This window comes from Lampetra fluviatilis, chromosome 7 (assembly GCF_964198595.1).
Source record: "Lampetra fluviatilis chromosome 7, kcLamFluv1.1, whole genome shotgun sequence".
Lineage (NCBI taxonomy): Eukaryota > Metazoa > Chordata > Hyperoartia > Petromyzontiformes > Petromyzontidae > Lampetra > Lampetra fluviatilis.
Genome location: NC_136281.1, coordinates 15,519,252 through 15,533,318, shown reverse-complemented (window position 1 = coordinate 15,533,318; position 14,067 = coordinate 15,519,252). Strand labels below are relative to the sequence as shown.

General features: G+C 53.1%; 1 pseudogene; it reads right to left on the bottom strand.

Moving 5' to 3' along the window:
• Window positions 1-12,477: 12,477 nt before the first annotated feature.
• On the bottom strand, window positions 12,478-13,598 carry LOC144933313 (somatostatin receptor type 1-like; annotated as a pseudogene).
• Between the last annotated feature and the right edge of the window lie 469 nt (window positions 13,599-14,067).

Sequence of the window (14,067 nt, the reverse complement as noted above, 5' to 3'; positions counted from 1 at the left end):
TCGCACGCCCGCTGACAGGTCACGGGACAGACCCAGCAGGTGCCGTGGGTTGACCGACTGAGACGATTGGCCGATGCACTACCTGTGCCCTCTACTGTGCCAATTTGCTGTGTTTAAGTCACCCGGCGCTCAGCTCGTTGTTGTGAGCGTCGCTCCTCTGCCCTGCGTTGTTGTTGGAGAGCGACTGCCTTCAACTGCGCAGTAGCGTCCTTCACGAGTCTCCTCCACAGAGGCCGATTTTGACACCGCTCGTACCAGTGATAGGCGAGTCCACTCCGTTTCACATCCTCTTGTGCCACATCACTCCATATCTTATCTAGCCCGTGCCGCGCCAGTTTAGCCCCCTCTATATGGCCGAATAAAAAGCTGTTTAGGCACGCGGTGGCTGGGCATGCGGGTTACATGACCTAACACGAACGCAGCCTTGCCTGCAGGAGGAGCTCACCGATGGGACTTTGTCCAGATTTTTCCAAGATTTGTGAGCTCCTCACACAATCCAGCCTGGTTAAACCCAGGATGGATCGTAGGCAGGTCAGCCTAAATGTTTCTAGCTGGCGAAGATATTTCATTAGGGGGGGGGGGGGGGGGGGGTCCACGTTTCGCAAGCATAGAAAGGGGAGGGCATTCCCGGAAGCTTCGTGTGGAGTAACAGACCAGGTAGCTTTCACACAGATGTACGTCAAGGACAGCCTTAACGGACTGTAAGGGCAAATGTTAGAGTACCTATGAAGGCTGGAATGGCACACGAGGGGATGGGTGGCCAGCACCACGCCCGATCGCATGTCTCCCTAGTAGCAATGTTTACACACCGCACCAGGGACTCACGAGGCTGAGTCGACCTAGGGGAGACCCAGGACCAGTTCAGATAATCGTCACTGGTCTTGGCCGTGAGCAGGAATCGAACTCCGGTCTCCAGGTTCGTAGCGCAGAGCGCTGACGACTACACTACCGCTCCCCACGTCAAACACAGCCTCGTATTCACATGCATTGTGAAGGGGTCTTGAAATATATGTTTTACAGAATTCGAAAAACCCCCCGGCTCTTCTTGTTATTTGGGTTGCTTGCCCTTGATCTAGCCTTACACATCTTCTTAGTTCTTTCGGTAAAGTCACGTAGAAGGGAAGTAATACAATAATAAAAATAAAACATAATAAAACAATTTATTTTTATTTTTATTATTTTATTACTTCCCTTCTACGTGACTTTACCGAAAGAACCAAGAAGATGAATCCCTGCAGTCACGAAAGCTTTAAATCGAAATTTAGCCTTACACAGTTGTTATTTTATTTGCGAATACTATTATAGCAATATAGGGTAACAATAATATCAGATTGTTTATTATGGAGGGGTAGCTTATGTGCTCTCGATAGCGCCTTACCCCGAGGTGGCCTACACAGCAGCAATGGGGAGCTTTTCGAGTGAGGTTTCAACCGCGTGCTCAGCTCTCCCGATCAGTTTTCGGCTTGTACCGAAATGTTCCTCGACGTGAAGTTCCGACGGTTTCGCTCGAAGGTGCTGGGAACTTTCCGACGTAAAAAAATATTCCAAATTAGCTTACCAGCACGTGCAGCGAAACGTTGGACATCATGCAGAGTAACACGCGGGACACAACACGAAATCGCATTGGTGTGCAGCAACTTTTTGCTGGCCACATTCACAACCCAGCGAGCTGGACGAGATATTCCACTTCCACTAAAACAAGGAGACAGCGGGCGACTCGAGCACGTAAAAAAAAACGTTGCCAATCGCTCTAAAACATTTCGCGTTATCCAGAGCAAGCCAATGGCGTGGAGTGTCCATAGCCGTGTCCCTAAGTCGTCATCAGGACAGCCGTGCACGTAGTCTGATTTGATAATTAATACATTAATTAAGAGTTGATTGCTGGTTGATTGCTTCTGATTGGCAGGGTTAGCAAACAGGTTTTAATTAATTACTTTGCGATATTTCGTGGCATAACGCTGGCGTGGTAGTGCTATTGTGATTCTCGTGAAGCGTTCATTGGTTAATAGGATGATTGGTTCGCATTATGGGGGATTATAAATGAGGAATTGGCGATGCGGGTAGACGGAAAAGATTGGTGGTGTGACAGTGTTCCAATAAACGATCAGCTGGTTTGGTCTGAATGGCGAGAGTTTGTTTCCTGCCATGATGAAGTCGGTGAAGTGTTATTTAATAAGATGAATTAAATTAGCTCACATTGAGTTACTCGACTCCCACGTGCCCGTCAACATTTGCAGAGACGGGGGGGGGGGGGGGGGGGTTGGGGCAGGGGGTTGGGGCAGGGGGTAACTGATCGACCCCCCTTCTAGGGGTTGGTTACCCCGGCTCGGAGTTAGGTTTCTCGATTGTCAACATTCCCTCTTTCGGTTTGCCGAAACAACAAATCCGTGGACATCTTTTGTCCACGCGACTTCTGCTTTCGTATGGCAGGAGGGGCACGCAACCGCTCCGGAACGCGTCATAGTCAAACGCTAATTTATCTTTTAACCCAAAAACCAGGATTTTAACCCACGTGACAACTCGATTTGATTGGCCGTGTCGGGTGGTGGAGGGGCTCTTAAAAAATTAAATTGACATTGTACACTGCGCGATGATCAACACAACCCAAAAACATAACCTGCAACAGTGATTCGAGATGTAATTATTGATCGTGAAAGTTACGTAATAAAATTAACCAATCAAATGAACGCAGCGAGCTGTAACGATATCCGCGTTGTAGCGTTCTGACCCGCCCCTACCAAATATCTGTTGAAAGAGAGCTCCATCGCTCATCGGATTCCTCCTCCAGCCTTTATAACGATTCGGATTCCGTAAACTCCAGGCCAATCCCGAGCCCGTATTTCCAGTCTTGGGAATTCATTGCCCATCACACGCACTCACGCACGCACTTCTTTGAAGGTATTTGGGTTTTTTTTCTTTCAAATTTGAAAATGTGGCCACCACCACCACCACGAGCAACGCGCACGCAGTGAATCCATATCGCCAATTACTTCGCGTGTGATCTTTATATCAATAGTTGACATTCACCTCCCAGAAATCTATTAATTACATGTACAAACTATCGACAGCTTCTGGATTCTAACAAAACTTTTTTTTTAAGGTTCGCTACGGGACATAAGATGCGTAATATACGTTACGCAACGGGGCCGTAATGTATCAAGTAAAATGCACGTTGCCCGAAAGTGCAAGAGATTCGGAGATAGAGCAATGGGGTCGGCTGTGTGTGGGAGCACGATGGATCGCTGCATCGCGTGACCTCGAGGAATGGCTCGAGCTTAAGCAACCTTTTTTGTTTTCAAGCAGTGGATAGACCATGGGCTGCTGATGATGATCAAAAGCTGGAGAGATAAGACACCGATTTGGATCGAACCCACGAACTCCTGGTATGCGAGGAGGTCGTGGGTTCGATCCCGACCCTGATTCCTGGGTATTTGGAGTGGTCGCGTGGATTTTCTCCAGATCCTCCGGTTTTCCCTCCACATTTAGAAACATGCGCTTAGAGTATTTGGCGGATAAAAATTGCCACGTGATAAGCCACTTTATTGAGCTATCATTTTTGGCCAGGTCGCTTTTGAAAAACAGCTGCATAGCTCAGTGGGCCTTACCAATAAGATAAAAACAATAAATTTCGCTTTAAAGCTTTCGTGACTGCAGGGATTCATCTTATTGGTTCTTTCGGTAAAGTCACGTAGAATGGAAATAATAAAATAATAAAAATAAAACATTTTTTTTTATACCGAAAGAACCAAGAAGATAAAAACAATAGTTTAGTTTACAATAGTTCAGGGTGGTTCAGATGGCTCATGACTCCCAATTAATTGACCACTACATTTTTTCCCATATGGGCATTCATTTCTATTTTCACACCCATTGGTATGCAAACATAAATGACACTATTCCTGCGTTCAGCAATATATTCAGGAGCTAGACGCCAATGTTGAGAGAGGTGTGCTGGCCAAGACGAGAGGGTTTCAGGAGCGAGAGAGAGAGAGTTCGTGTCGTATTACTGTTCCTCTGTTGAAGGAGCTTAGACCACAGTGGGTTTATTCTACGGTTCCATATCACACCAGTTACTGAGAACAAGTTTTGCGCCCCTTGTCTTGGCTTTAGTGCCACACTCTACAGGACGCAGAACAAACTGGTTCGCAGGGTATGGGGATCGCAGAGCCCACGTGTGTGTACGATTGCAGCACAGGTTTTAGAGCCATGCAGAACGTCACACTGACTCTGCCAGATGTCAATTTTCTAGCCATGTTGGAACATTGATAGAATGTACATGAGCCACTTAGTCGCCCTGGTCGATACGTCTATACGTGTATGTGGCAAAACAGCTTCTGGTAGAAGCCAACGGCTGTATGTATTCACAGTGTACACATAAGCTGTACACGTATGAAACATATATGACAAATTATGACAAATTTGGGCCTTCAATAATCAGATCGCTGACCGTTAAGTTACGTTTGCGTATATTTTTTTCCAACGCAGAGTAAGAATTGTTTTTTTCCCCTTCAACAGCCAGTAGTTTGAACCCCATACGCGTCTGTGGGGAGCCACGGGCTATTATAGCATCCATACCTCCCCGTGACAGCACGTGGGGTTTACCCCGCGTGGCCCCAGGTCAGATAATAACACCTCGAGGTGAAATACATTCAGACCCTTGGGCCATGGCGGGATAACAAAATAAATAATACCTCGCAATACCTTGCAGGCCCGGCAGAGGACCCGTCTGTTCACCCCACTTCATCAATCACAGCCAACTCGTGTGTATATATATACACACACACACACGCGTTTAAAGCTGTACGTCAATCAATAGCGCACTGCGCTTTGAGCCCAGACATGTGATTTCCATTCCCGGCAACGATGAAACATCAGTGACGAAGGAAAGCTGAAACGGTCATGCCTGCCCTTCGTCCCAACCCCCTTCTCCATCAACCCGCATTGACCAGCGTGGTCTTCTTTATCTTCTTCCTTTGTACGACTGCAGGGCAACGACTCCGATGTCACATCCAGGTGGTCAAGCCCCGACAACCGCGTTAGGAGCAACGGAGTAGTGCATCGCTGTGACGTCTCCTTCGTGTTTGTGGATCGGCGCACTGCGTCGTTATTCGATGTACGGTCTCTGTCCTGGATGGTCGCAGTCGCACACCACCACTTGGGAACGTTTTTCATTTTCCATTTGGGTATCAGGTATCCGCAACCAGCGTGGTGAAGCATGGTCAATAAAACATGACTCTCACGAACACCACTGCGTGACGAGGCCTTCATCTAACAGTAGATTAACAAAGAAGCTGTAAGTAAAACAAGTACGTCAATCAACGGGCAAGGTTCCACTGGGGATGGAACTACGCGCCGTGTTCTCCGCCACCCGAGTTGAACTCCCGGTCGCGGCTAAAATCGTTGGCGCGTGACATCTCCACCGGTCACCCAACTTCTCTCGTCACTCACCGCACTGACCAGTGTGGAGTAAGCATGGTCGAGCGTCTTCCACGATCGACACAGCGCATGGCGAAAGGCGTTCATCGACCGGTGAAATGACATTCTGTACCAAAAAAGAAAATGGTATCATTCAGCTAAGCTCTAATTTCACGTGGCGAATGTTACCATACAAAGCAATCGGTTCAAACTGTATTTCCACGAACAAAAACTTAATCTCAGCAGCAAAAGCTGCTGAAGCAGCGTGCAAGGCGCACCACTCACGTACACGGTGGGGGGGGGGGGGGTCCAATTTAGCGGTGGGGGTGTTTATTGTTGTTAATCGGCGCGCTCGCGGTACTTTGAGTGACAAGCGGCGGTCATTGTTGAACAAAGGGGAATTACTACGACCGTGGCCCCCGAAAATTGCTCCAAAGATAAACGAGAGCTGGGCCATTCCGACGATTTTCCCCGTCGGCCGAGAAAGGGAGTCGCGCGGGGCGTCTCCGTCGGCGTCAAGGGGCGATGCGGCTAAATTGCGAAAATACTGAAACGCGCTTTCAAAAAACTCGAAAGCGAGTGGCTCTGCGATTGCACTCTCAGCGATCGCTCTTCAGTCACGACACGGGGCGACCACTCACCGACTCGTCCCCCCCTTCCCCTACCCCCCAACCTTCCCCGGTGCGTTGCCCGGGGTGAACGTGGGATAAATACGGGACCCATCAGTACACATCAGTTGTCCGCGTGATTAGCCCAAGCCAATTCAGAGCCATCGCGATTGCGCGGTTTGCTTCCTCCTGAGCAGAATGCCGGGGACGCGCGAAATTCGCGCCCGATCGCGTTTCTCGCTGCTTCCTCTACCCTCCCGAATTCACCCAGGGGCCACGGCCGAGCAGTTTTCTCGCCGTGCTGTCGCTCGTCGCAGCATCAGCGGCCGTAACGGCGTCAGCAGCTTCGGCGTCAGCAGCAGCAGTGACAGAGCGCGCGGGGAGCGGAGCTGTTTGTGACAAGTGCCATAGCAACGACGCGCGCATTCTGTCCGCTACGAATGGCAATGGCAAGGCCCCCTCCACGCCCTCCCATCCTCCCCTTTCCCCTCCTCCCCCACCGGCCCCTTTATCAGCACTATACATGCGTAACGCGGTGTGGCGACGGGAAGAGCATCCGCACGTGCTCGTGCGCGTTATATCTCATTCACAGCAACCACGACCACCCGCCACCACCACCAACACCACCCGCCACCACCATCACCACCAACCACCTCCCTCCACCGCCACCTCCCTCCACCGCCACCTCCCTCCACCGCCACCTCCCTCCACCGCCACCTCCCTCCACCGCCACCTCCCTCCACCGCCACCTCCCTCCACCGCCACCCACCTCCCCCTCTCCACTCCGGCAAATTGATTAAAAGCACAACACCCGCAGTGCGCTCTCCTCGTTATGAAACGCGTGCAAGGTTGCAGCTGCTGCTGCACGTTTTCCTGACGATGCCTCGAGCCATGAAGGCCATTATAACCGTGCGCTATGTCGCACTCGACCGAGCCGCGCGTGTGCAGAGTGGCGCGCGCCTGTGAATTGCGCTCGATGACCTTTATTTAACCGAGCAAAGGCGCCCCTATGAGATGTATGATCTCGTTTGGGACCAGAGTTACGTAGGAGAAACTGTTCGTGTTGGGGTTAAAAAAACAATTATGAAGGAAGTGACTCGCTCCTCACACGTGAGTGCGAGTCGGTAATCGTGGAGTTGTTTTGTTATTTCTCTTCTCAGCAAGTGGTGGAAATTCCACGTTTCTATGGCGAGGGGGCGGGGAGCGAATTTTAGTTTTCTATTCTCAGCAAGTGGTGGAAATTCCACGTTTTTATGGCGAGGGGAGCGGGGAGCGGGGAGCGAGTTTTTAAATAACACCGACTCGTGATTGACCACAAACAGGTCCTCTCTGTATCGACCACAGAGGGCGCGCTTTGATGAATATCCACGCGAAAAAAAAGACCCATCAAGCTCCTCCCCACCCCGTTCCCCCTCGGCATCGACCGGCGCGGTGAAGTATGGACAACAAACCCAAATAAACTCCATCCACGACCCCACACACGGCGTGGTGGGGTTGGAGGACTCTCTCCATTGGCGGATTTGGGAAGGGCTGGAAAGGAATGGGGCCCTGCTCGCCACACGAAACGTGTCCTCACTTAACACAAAACGCTCTCCACCCCTCGACATCAGCGACTAATCACTAATTACGCGAAACGTAGACATTGTGTACCTTCCCTGTTAATTATTTAATTGGTAAAACGTGCGCTAATCAAAAAATGCGTCACCGGCATCTGTGATGAGACTGAAGCAGCTTCGTGCGGGGGGGGGGTCCAGGCGGGAAGGGGTGTGATTAACTTCTTTCGCACCGTACGTAGCCAGCCGTGCTAATCGGAGGTGCCGGGGATAGGAGAGGGGGGTTAATGGGATCAATCGTAACGCAGTGAATAGCGCGCTGCTCACTTTCGCATTTGCACCACCACCACGCAGCGAGGAGGACTGCAGCCACTGGAATAGGACCCACCCCGTGTCGTATCGCTTCCCCGCGCACGTGCCCACGTGTCCCTCGCCCACGTGCCCACGTGTCCACCGCGCACGTGCCCACGTGACCCTCGCGCACGTGCCCACGTGTCCCTCGCGCACTTGCCCACGTGTCCCCCGCGCACGTGCCCACGTGTCCCCCGCGCACGTGCCCACGTGTCCCCCGCGCACGTGCCCACGTGTCCCTCGCGCACGTGTCTGGCTCACACGTGTCTCTCGCACGGCAGTGTCACCCCCCCGCCCCCCCCGTGGAAGATCATGACCCACGGGAGCAGATATCACAGAATTATCTCCTGCGATCCATTGAGACAGGCGCAAGGGTGACGTAATTGCGAACAACTTGCGCCGGACAGGAAGAATGTGTGCTGCTGGATTCCATTCCCGATAGCCAAGTCGGGTTCTCCGGTTTCCTCCCACAGCTTAAAAGACTAAGGACGTGAAATGTGATTGGTGTTGGTCAACCATTCCAATGCAGGAGCCAGCCGAAAAGAAAACCTCTCACAACTCGGTGTGGTTTTCCTGGTTAAATAGGTATAGATTAATAGCGACCTCTGGTCCGCACGGTACAAGGTGATCCAGATATTTTGTGACCCCACCCCCCCATTTAATTATCTAAAACTTTATTTTAGTTGTATGCCAATGGGTGTGAAAACAGAAATGAATACTCACAAGGGAAAAACTCATGTTGTCAATGGAAGCATTTTTCCACCCGCTCTGCCTTATGAGAGCAGTGCCCGTGGCATGGCACCCATGGTTTTAATTCTCAAAGGTGGATTTGAGTAAAAGTAAGCGCAGCACCAAATTTAATGTGACGGGATTTCTTGTTGCTGCTGTTGTTATTGTTGCAGCATTAATTGCTGATCGGGCTGAAGGCATCAACTGCCATTAATATTATCCAGTTGAAGCACATGTAAGCTTCCTGTTTATTGTTTAACAATTCAATTATTTTAATAAATACAAATTCCGCCCAACAAAAATATTTTATTTTAAAAGCGCTTCTTGAAATGTGTGCCCGATGTGCATTTTGCGTTGTTGCTGCTGATTCGTGTTGCTCCGACGATTTCCTCGCCGAGTCACACAGCCGTCAGCCGCCGCGTTGGTTCCGCTGGTGCGCAATCGAGTGTCAATTGCGGAGTCGCTGTAAGTGTTTCACGCATTGCTGAAAACGCGGTGCTGAGCAGCGCTCAGCTCAACAACCGTCTGCTCTCTCCGAGTGCTTCTTACTTCCACCTCGATCGCGCGGTCTCTGGACGCCCTTTGCCGGCAATCGCTGATTGTGCGTGAGACGTTCGCTTTGACCAAGCACCACCCCCGCCGCCACCCCTGTGCCCTTGTGCCCTTGTGAGCATCAGATCCGTCTCCCCAACTTCCCTTCAACACGCGGCTTACCCCCTCCCTCTCTGTCGCTCTGGCCAACTCGGCGAAGGGCACACAGACGCATGTAATGCAGTGCTGTGTTTCTTCTGAGTGAATGATTAATCGTTTCCTCCCCCCCCCTATTAACCGGTGTTGACAGCTGTTGCGCAATGTTGTGACGGTACCGAAGCTACCCTTGATGTTGTGTTTGTGTTTTAGTTTAGAATCCCAGCGTTGCGTTCAGCGGCAGCCCGCAATGCACTGCGGTGGTTTGGGCTTTAACGGTGCGCAGTGGTTCAGAGGCATCAGCTGTGCTGCGTTTCTTTTTTATTTATTTATCTCGAGGAGAACTTTGTCACCCCTCGTTGTTGGCTCCATCCATTACTTTGTCCAACGTTCCGCGAGACGTGCCGGGGCAGGATTTCCACCTCGAGGTGCTCTGCGTCGGAGACTTCTTCTTGCTCGACGCATTTGCGAGTCTTGATATGGGGGAGCTTTTTTTTCTTTCATTTGTGGATGACGGCGCCACTGATTGGACTTGTCTCTCGAACTGGTCTCTCTGCAATGCGAACGTGGACAGACACCATGCAAGTACTTGTAGCCCCGCCCCCCCCCCCTTCTGATATTGTAAGATGTTCTTCTCCTGAGGATCTCCGTGGTAAATAAATATTGGGTAACACGGTGGCAAGATGTAAACTACCTCGCCTGGTATACAGAAGGCCGTGAGTTCGAACCCGACCCTGACGCCTGCATTATATTTGGAGTTTGCGGTGTCTTTCTCCCCGTGGTGGCGTGGACTTTACTCCGGGACCTCCGGCTTTGCCCTCCACATTTTAGGATCAACATCGCCACCGCGTTCAGAGTATATTGGCCGCTGTAAATGTCCACATGACGAGCCATTTCGTCGCGCGATCATTTGCGGTGGCCAAGTCGCTTCTGAATAAGAGCCATACAGCTCAATGGGCCTTTCCTTGGTAATATTTCTTTGAGCGGTTATCAATCCGGCTTCACCCCATCTCAACGACGTAAGACTCACGGGGCGGCTGAGATCACTGTAAATGCGCTGCTTCATGTAACGGCAGCGTGTGACGTTGAATACTGAAAGCCGAGTCCGGGAAAAGCCTCGCCGAATCTCAGGACGAGTCTACATGATGTGGGGGGTCCTGCGTTGCGATGGTCGGTCTGTACCCCGCCAATGAGCGTTCTGATTCCGCGTGGGAAATGTGGACCGCTGTACCTGGACAAACACCGCGCATTCGAGGAATCGTCCGGGCAGGTGATGGGTCCACTCGCTGCACTGCGACCTCTTGACCACCCCGTAGCCCCGTGCATTGAGAGCGTCGCTTCGCTGGTTGATGTGAGCGTGAACCACCAACCCCCCCTGGGTTGTTACCGCGTGTTCTTGGGTAAGATGATCGACGTTTAGCTCCACTAACGGGGAGCTTCTTCAGTTCCCGAAGAAGAAACGCTCCGAGCACGTGGAGCGAGACTTCGGATATCGTGACGAACGACACGCTGTGTGGCCACACAGCAGGGCCGCGAAAAAACCCTACGGAGTAGTAGTATAGGGTGCTTCAAAACAATTGCAACACTTCAGAGAATTTGCAACAATACCACGAGAAATTTGCCTCCGGGCTCTGGAAACCACCTGGAGAAGATTCCAGGCACGCGTTGACAACGATGGCGCACAAGCGGAGACTTTTTTACTTTTTGAAGCTATTAACATTACATTTGTTATAATGTCACAATGTTTTCCCATTAAAAACGATAGCCCCTATGTAAGTGTTCACATTTTTTCGAAGCACCCTGTACTACTGCAACCCTCTCCTTCACACCGTTGATCCGCCAACCCCACGCTTGGTTCCACGCGTGCGTCGACCCCGCCAGACCAGAGAGAGAGAGACCGCAACACGGGCAGCCTGCATCGCAGTTTATTCCGGGCACTCGACACACGTTCACCAAGCGAGTGGCATTGTGCGACGCAGCGGAGACTTTTGCGCCGTAAACCTCCAAAAAAACACACACGCAGCACATAACTTAGACTTCCGTGTCCCGCAGTAAAACACAAAAACAAAAACCCGCGACACATCGAACAGAATGCGCGCGTGAGCGGCCGTGCGTGGGTCTCCGAGCGAGTAAGCAGGCGGTGCATTCATTGGGGGCACTTCATGGGATCGGTACCAACAACAACAAAAAAACCAACAACAACAACAATTCAACAACAAGAGGCGGTTTACAAGAAGCTTCGCTGCCTTGCTTTTAACTTCACGAGGAGCCGTCGATGGTGCCTTGGGGCCCACACACGAGCAGCCCCCCTGCCGCTCACACAGCATGACACGTGCCCCCCACAATTGCGGCAACGTGCAACTGTAAGAATTGGCAACGTCCCCGTGACTTGCGCGAAGGAAACCAATCCAGGATGCACGCGTTGCATTCGCCCCTGCGTTTAAGCCCTGCGGACTCACCCTACGATACGTGGAACGGGGTTGATTTGCAATCTTCAAAGGCAGATCATAGAATGGCTATACACCTCACTCCATCTCTCTGGCGAGGTCGTGGATGAGTCCATATAAATATAGGCACCATCCTCGACCACTTGTAACAATAATAAACTGCTTTCTCCCAACATAGCAGCCGCACCCGAGACCTCACGAGGAGGAGGACCCCTCGGTTTGGTCGTCCGCTCGAGACGCCCGCTGGGAGCTGTCGCGCGGCAGGTGTGGGCGTCTCGCAGTCCACGCAGGAGACGCGGCGAGCGCGCCACGAGCAACGCGTTCTCTCGGTGGCCTACTTACTCCGCTGCAGCCGACAGTGACCGCACCTCGACCCGCTGCTTTTGGTGCGACGAGGGGTGGGGGGGGGCGCATTCTCACGACGACATTGCGATGCTCCTAGCGTGATCCACCAACCCCCCCACTCCCCCCCCTTGCATCAACTCCAAAGCGCTGGGAGGGAGGGATTGCATCAGTAAAATGTGCGTCACCAGCCCCGCTGCTGTCCGCGTTGATGCTGAACGAGGGTACCGTGTGTGGGAGCTGCCACGGGGTCGACCCATCCCCCCATCCCACAGCCGCCCCCCCCCACCTCCTCCACCGCAACTCCGTGAGTCCGCGGCACCCAGAGGGGCTAACCCCCCGAGTTCACAGCGTGGTGGTGCGTGAAGCGCAAGTCCCGTTGCGGTAGACGGCGTTGTTCGCCTCCACCGCCTCGGGCAGGCTCAGGTCGTTGCGGCTGAAGGCTTTGCTCTTGAGCGCCGTGGCGTAGTAATCGACCGGCTCCTCCATGCCGCCGTCCATCCAGCGCAAGCAGATCGTCCTCTGGAAGGAGCGCTTGAAGTTGTCCGAGAGGAAGCCGTAGAGGATGGGGTTGGCGCAGCTGTTGGCGTAGCTGAGCACCACGAAGAGCTGCGTGACCGTGGGGTCCGTGGGCACGCCGAACACGTAGAGGATCTGGATGACGTAGAAGGGCATCCAGCAAATGACGAACACGGTGACCACCATCACGACGAGGCGCGTGATCTTGCGCTCGGACCTGCGCCGCTGCTGCCAGCCCGCCTTGAGGGCGACGACGCGCATCTTGACGATGATGAGCAGGTAGCAGAGGCAGATGGCGACCACGGGCACCAAGAAGCCCACCAGGAACACGTAGATGATGAACGCCACCGACCAGTTGGCGTGAGGCCACATGAGGTTGCACACCACGGGGCCCGAGTCGGTCGCGGCGTCGTCGTCGTCGTCGCCGCCACCGCCACTCGTTTCGGTGTCGGCGAAGATGATGATGGGCAGAATGACCACGAGCGACAGACCCCACACGCACACGTTGGTCATCTTGGCGATGCTCGGCCTCCGGTAGCGCGCCGCCTTGATGGGGTGCACCACGGACACGTAGCGGTCGACGCTGAGCACCGTCAGGCAGAAGATGCTCGTGAACATGTTGATGCCGTCCACGCTGAGCACGAGGCGACAGAGCAGCGAGCCGAAGGGCCAGTGGTGCATGGCCGCGGACGTGGCCAGGAAGGGCAGCTGAGCATGAAGAGTTCGTCGGCGATGGCCAGGTTCAGGATGTAGATGTTGGTGGCCGTCTTCATCTTGGCGTAGCGGAAAATCACGTAGATCACCATGGAGTTGCCCAGGAGTCCCACGAAGCACACGACCGCGTAGATGAAGGGGATGACCACGGCGCTGGCGTCGCTGTCCGTGTCGTTGTAGCCGTGGCTCGTGACGTTCGCCCAACTCATGTTTGTCAAGGTCCGTGGCACCATCGCCCTCCGCTGCTTACGAGCGAGCCGAGGCTGTGTCTCGCGCTCTCCTCTCTCTTTCTCTCCGGACTAACCCCAACCCCCCCCCCCCAGCATTAAATAAATCCTCCGATGGGTGCTGAATAACCAAAACTCGTGCCTCGTCTACGCGCATACGCACGCACGCGCACGCGCGCACACAATCGAGTGAATGAACACACCGACAATTAAACACCAAAAAAAAACGGTGGAAATTGATTAAGCCAATGCGCCGCGCTGCAACGCGCCTTCAATTAACCGTGTGGCGCAAAAGGCTGTGGCGGGTTCCAGAGCACGCGCACACGGGTACGCGCACACGGGCACGCGCGCACACACACGGGCACGCGCGTGCGTTCCTTCCCCTTCCCGCTACGGCTGTCGCGTGCGCACCTCGCGGCCAGCCACCGCTCGCTCGGGTCCCCGCGGACGTCGTCTCTCCGTTGTGCGTCCGTGT